This window comes from Anastrepha ludens, chromosome 3 (assembly GCF_028408465.1).
Source record: "Anastrepha ludens isolate Willacy chromosome 3, idAnaLude1.1, whole genome shotgun sequence".
NCBI classification, from domain to species: Eukaryota; Metazoa; Arthropoda; class Insecta; order Diptera; family Tephritidae; genus Anastrepha; species Anastrepha ludens.
The window spans coordinates 114,528,356-114,534,932 of record NC_071499.1 but is presented as its reverse complement, the minus strand read 5'-3'; the positions used below and the strand labels follow the sequence as shown (position 1 = coordinate 114,534,932).

The window sequence follows — 6,577 nt, the reverse complement described above, 5'->3', positions numbered from 1 at the left end:
AAATCGCATAAACAAAATATTGTATTTTTGAAAATTATATCTTTATTTAAGAAACGTCAGAAACGAGAAATAAATTTACATCGTCAGAAATAGAATCAGACAATACCCGCATGTTGCGCATTCGTTTAGGATTTGGCGTAAAATCACTTTCGACACTTGAGGAAATGTACACGTCTGATCTAGATGGTGATGCAGGCGGTTCCATACTTGTAGGGTTAGCATTTCTGATGTAATCTGTGATGAGTTCTTGCTTAGCTGGTTAAAATCTTGTCTATACAATTCCCGATAGGTCGACATGAATTTTTTATTTTTTTTAAAAACCGCACTATTTCAAAACCGCATAAAAACAGAATCTACTGTATATATATGGCTGAAACGTCGAAGCTTCACTGAAATCAATGGTGGCATTAACACATTTACATATACTACTGATAAGGAATTAAAGCTATTTTAAATTGTTTTTTGTAAAATGAAATGAAAAATGTTTTCAGTACAAAAGTGCTTGACTTTGGAATGCTGAAATTTATTGAATAGCAATTAAAGTTAAATTAGAAACCGCAGTGGCAGTGCGAGACTACCATTCGGTTGGGCGCAAGTTTGTAACCTGCTTTGGAAATAAAACATTGAATAATGGATTACATTTTTTGCTAATAGCGATCGCCTTTCTGTAGGCAAAGCCAAGTCATTGTGCAAGTCGCGCAACATCCAATTACTCTGGCTAAGTAAACTTTACCTACGCCCCTGCTGGCACAAATCCACATCACTTGAGCAATTGAAGTACACTGGCTGCTGTGTGTAAAAGCAGGAAGCTACTGTAGGGACAGCCAACATTTACGGTAAGAAGAGGTAGGAGTGTGGTGTGTGTGTGTGCGCGCGCTAAAGCTCAATTTTATCGCACAAAGTGTTAGAGCAAGCAAAAATAAATACAGTACGAATATTTACAACAAATACAAAACAAATCAAATATCATGAGAATGAGAGAGACTAACGCGCAATGGAATTTGTTGAGTGTGAGAGCCGCTCTATAACAAAGGCATTGGCGTATGAGATTCTGAACATTCGTTACACGATGAGCGTATGCACATACATATGTGCAATAAAAACAAAAAAAAAACGCAAAGATAGGAGAAAACCAACAGCAAAAATAAATATAGTGGAGTGGGCGGATTGGGTGGGTTACTGAAGGCGCGCTGTGATGGCTTGAGTTTTTTTTTTTTACAAATGAATTGAGTTGAGTTGGAAAAGACAGTTGCATTGGTGATGGAAGAAGAATCATTGTATTTGATTGCAAAACACTTCCCCCGGTGTAAAAGAAAAAGGAAAGGAGCGCAGAGTATTGGCAAGAAATTAAAGAAAGCAAGTGAATTGCGCAGGAGGAGAGTTGATGTGAAATAAAAGGTGAACAAATGAATTTTAGCAATACCAACAGTTAAGAAAATCAAAGCAACAATAATGATAGCAGTAACAAAAAACATAGCGATGGCATAAGTGTAAATTTTTTAAAGTCAAAGTAGGAAGGAGAACTGGAAGAGGAAGAGGAGAAAACGGCAGACAGTTATGGCAAATACGATAACGTATATTTACCACATACAACTGTACATGGGCAAGTATGCCTGCATGTATGCATGTATATACATGCATTGGGAAGATGAACGACAACAGCAATTGCTGCAACAACAACAGCAACACCAGCATATCCCACACATGGCAGTGCCAACAAATTGGAAAAGCATTTAAAAAACTTTTACGATTGGTGCTTTGAAGCGTTTGAAACGATTGGGTGGTCTTTGCCACTGTCGTCGTCACTGTCATCGTTGCTTCGCTTCGTGTACGCTTGGTCGGTTTTAGCAGTTTCTTGCAGCCTGTTTTTTCTTTTGCCATTTTTCATACTCGGTATTTTGTTTAATGCTTTTTCTTTTTAATTTATTTTTTAACAGTTGTCAATTTGCTTGCTGTTTCGCTGCCTTCACTAACGGCACCTGCAATTCCGCTACAAGCACTCACATGTACTGGGAAAAGTGGGTGCTCGTACTTACATACATACATTCAAACATACATTTGCAAGTATTCTGCATTGTATGTCGGTGTGTCTATTTGTGTACTTCGTTAATTTTGCTCTTCACTGTTAGCGGGTGGCAGCAGCACACTCGAATTTTCTTCGTAGTTGTTGGCGGCAACGCCTCAAACTTTTAACCAAATCAAAGTGGGTGAAGGTTCATGGCAAGGTGCTTGGCTGTCGAATAAACGAAATTAATGGAAAATGTAAAAAATGTCAGGAGTTGAAAATTAATGCATTGGCGAACTGGTTTGATTTGCTTGATATAAAAAGCGAAATTAATAATTTTGTACCTATTATTTCTCTTATACCACTGTATTGCAAATATTAATGATAAGCAAAACGTTTTTTTTTTAAGTTTGATTGATATTTAATAATGATACAAAATTAAGTTAAAAGTAAAAGTTAAATAAATAATAATTCAAATGTAGAAAAGCAGGAAATGAAGAGGAGAATTAATAAAAAAATCTATTAATATTAGTAGTAGCCTTTCATTATGTAGTTTAATTATGAATAATTATATTTCTGATAACTAAATAAATAAAAAGAGCAGAAAAATTGTGTAAAATTTTAACTGATTTTTGATTTATTTTATACTACGAACATTCAAAACATAAATATTTTGCTTTTCAGTCTTTACCAAGAAATCGAGATTCGTGTACATGCCACTCCACTTAAATCTGATTTATGATTGGACTTGGATTGAAAACTGAAAAGAATGAGTAAATATAAATACAAATACTGTTTTAGTTCCCTTCCATTCATCCTAAGGTTCCAGGATAGAATATTCAGGTAGACAATGTTTTAGTAATGCACTTAACCCTCCGTTGGACACCTTTTTTAAAATCTTCGATTGGGCACTTCTGGCCTTTTTCATCCTGTTCGGTGATCCTTTTTAAAAGGCAAATCGATGAAAAATTAAATTGTAGAAAGCTACCTGGAAGCTCAAGTTGTTAGCTACAATAGAAATATGTTAAATTTGCGTCCAAAGTGCAGATTCCGGTATCCAACGGATGATTAAATAGTTTCTGAATACCGAATATTATGAAACATTCCGTAAATGTACAACGATATTCATTTCCTAAGGCGGCCGCCATAGCCGAATGGGTTGGTGCGTGACTACCATTCGGAATTCGCAGAGAGAGCGTCGGTTCGAATCTCGGTGAAACACCAAAATTAAGAAAAATATTTTTCTAAAAGCGGTCGCCCCTCGGCAGGCAATGGCGAACCTTTGAGTGTATTTCTACGATGAAAAAGCTCCTCATAAAAAATATCTGTCGTTCGGAGTCGGCTTGAAACTTGTAAGTCCCTCCATTTGTGGAACAACATCAAAACGCACACTACAAATAGGCGGAGGAGCTCGGCCAAACACCCAAAAAGGGTGTACGCGCCAATTATATATGTATATATATACAATATATATATATATATTCATTTCCTAGACAAAATTTCAGTTTCATGTATTTATTTTAATTATTTAAAAATATGGCAAATATTTGTATATTTTACAACTGCATGCCAGCACTTTAATGTATATTTTTGGCATATTTTTTAAGGATATTGAAATTAAATATGTTACGATTACCTGCTTTCATTAGCAAACTGATAGACAAAATTGGGCAAAAGTGTTAAGTAAGATTAATTTTTAATCAACCGAAGGCGTTGTTACCAGTGCTATGCTTAATATGCAATGTATTTATTTACATATTTAGTAGGTATATTTTATTTTAAAGAATAATAAAAAAAGGTATTTTCTTTTTATTATTTTCCACCTTAATAAATGTTAATCAATATAAAGCATTCGTTTGCACAAGTTTTTTTCTATTTTTTTTTAATACACCCACTTTTCGTTTATAATATTATTCCTATACCTCCCTGTAAAATATATGAACTAACAGCACAGCACAAATACTTTTAACAGCACAGCACAAACACTTTTAACAGCAAAAACAGTAATCTAAACGGATACCTATTCTAACGAGTTAAGAATTCTTACACGCATCAACTACAAGAGCATCGCATATAACAGCAAACACAATTTAACCCCTGTCAATGAAAACGCTGTAAACGGAACTTTGTCTTTTAATTTTGCTCTGGCTTTGCGCTGTAAAGCAATTGCAGCCAACCACATGTTAATCGCTTAGAACAAGTTCGAATTTCGAAATTCTTCGAAGATTACTGTTACATTCGCTGTTATTTGCTATTGAAGGATACGTAGCTATTTTAACAGGAAATGGAGTACAAAATGTTAGTGTGCTGCAGGGGAAATGCAGCCGACTCGTATATGGTAGACAAATGGGATAACAGCAGGGAATTGGAGTAACGAAACAGTGTAGTTCGAAGTTATATTTGTCACTGATTGTAATTTAATTTTTGAAAAATTTGTAAGTTACATGCAATGTATGAGTTATGTGCATACGTTAAAGAAACTTTGTAAATTTAAATAATAATAATATCGTTATTTTCTGTACGAACGCACCATACGTACATACATAGGCACATAGCTATGTGGTAATTTTGTAAATTTAAAAAAAGCGGTGATTCAGTGATGGTGTAGCTGTGCAGAAAATAAGTAAAAATAAAGAAGCAAGTAAATAAAAAAATACGAGATTATAGACACAATATTTTCAATTGACTGAACCTTCTAACCTCAGTTCTAGCGATAGCTTCTTCACTGGAGTGAAATTTCTCACTGATGAGTATTTTCTTAAGTCTCCGAACAGCCATTAGTCGCTGGGAGTCAAATCTGACGGTGGATGCAGAAGCAATTCCAAGTTCAATTCGTGTGATTTTGTCATGGTTTTGATTGACTTGTGGCATGGTGCGTTGTCTTGATGAAACAAGACATTGATCCAACGCGGCAGCCACTTTGAACAGAGCTTTCTCATAGTCAAATGCTCCTGCAATATAAAGCTAAAACGTTTTTTTGATATTTTTACTATTTCAGCTAACTCATGCAACTTCACCGTTCGATCCTTCAAAACGATTTTGTGGATTTTTTTATGTTTTCTGGTGTTATCAACTCATTTGGATATCCACTACGTTGTGCATCATCGGTGCCTCTACGACCACGTTTGAAGTCAGCAAACCATCGTTTAATTGTTGTTTCTTATGCAGCGGAGTCACCATAACACTTTTCAAGCCATTGCTTCGTTTGAACAGTATTTTTTCGTATCAAGAAGGAGTGTAAAATTAAAACACGAAATCCTTTTTGATCCATTGTTTTGAAAATATCAATAAAATTTAACGGCTCATATATATAATATCATAATATCGTGAAATTTTAACGTATTTCTGTCTAAGGTTGGCACTAGCTATGTTTAGGCCCGAGACTTTTCAACTCATGTGCTATGTATGGACGCAGGGTAGCCCTATTTCCTTGTATATGGACACGAGGGTAGCCCTATTTCCTTGTATAGAAATTTTATTGCACCAACTGTGTAAATACCTACTATTTAGGCTTTAAAAGGAAAACAAGAAAAAAAAACGTTAATATTGTATTTTCAGGACAAATATAATTATTTATTTTATGTAATATTATTCAAGCCGAAGGCGTTGTTGCTAGTGCTGTTCCTAATATTTAATATATCTCTTTATAAGTACATTTCTCATAATAAATAATATATTATATTATATTTCATTTCTTATATTCTAAAATATTCATATCTTAAAGTGAATAGATGTAAATATTTCCCCTAAAATACTACTTTATTAAAATCCGCCTTAAAAATGCACTTAATAAAAAAATGTAATTCATTCTCAACACGCACAATCAGCTTTACCAGCTTATTGAGAATATCGATAGTTCGAACTCAGCAATCATCGGCAACCCAACAAATATTGCAACCAAAAAATAAATATGAAAAGGTAAGAAAAATACATACATACAACACAGTAGCCGACGGCATATGAGTGACCGTCAATATATGTACATATGTACACATATATCACCCATACAACGCATATCCTCACATACAAGCAGGTGGACACACACGCTGCCGTTTGTGCGTACGTGTATTGGTATTACAAATTGTGATGAACGAACGAGCGAACGAAAAACGATTTAAGCCCCGCCCTATTCGATTGGCGCACCATTGCCTGATGTGAGCACACACACGGCCATTGCTTATGAACGCATGGGTGTGTATGTATGTATGAACGTACGTAGTGTGTTATATGCGGACTGACAGCGCCGTTGGCAGCGCGTTTGACGATAGCTAGCGCAAGTAGTCGCTCAGTTGGGTTGGTCATTTAGTGTGTTTGTTGGCTGGATATGACAGGTAAATGATTGAGTGACAATTGCATTGGTGTTGGTATTGGAGAAGTGGTCATATTGAATGAATTTTTTTATTACTGTATAGGGTGTTTGCTATTGAAAGTTCTTATACAATATATGTCTGCATGCATGAATGTATAATATTATAAAATGTGCTTAAATTAGTTGTTGTAGGAAGATTAAATTGTCTTAATTTTTCGAAGGGGCTAAACACAAGCCAACGAATTAAGGTCTTGCGACTTTCA

At 35.0% G+C, this 6,577-nt stretch overlaps 1 long non-coding RNA gene across 2 annotated transcripts; it reads left to right on the top strand.

The window, feature by feature from the left end:
• The first annotated feature begins 1,057 nt into the window (after positions 1-1,057).
• Positions 1,058-3,758, top strand: LOC128858829 (uncharacterized). Of its 2 annotated transcripts, XR_008454061.1 has the most exons (4): positions 1,058-1,837; positions 1,938-2,262; positions 2,690-2,778; positions 2,835-3,758. It is a non-coding gene; the product is annotated as an uncharacterized LOC128858829 (long non-coding RNA). The 2 variants fall into 2 exon arrangements; XR_008454060.1 differs by having other exon boundaries at positions 1,141-1,837; positions 2,690-3,758.
• The last annotated feature ends 2,819 nt before the right edge of the window (positions 3,759-6,577 follow it).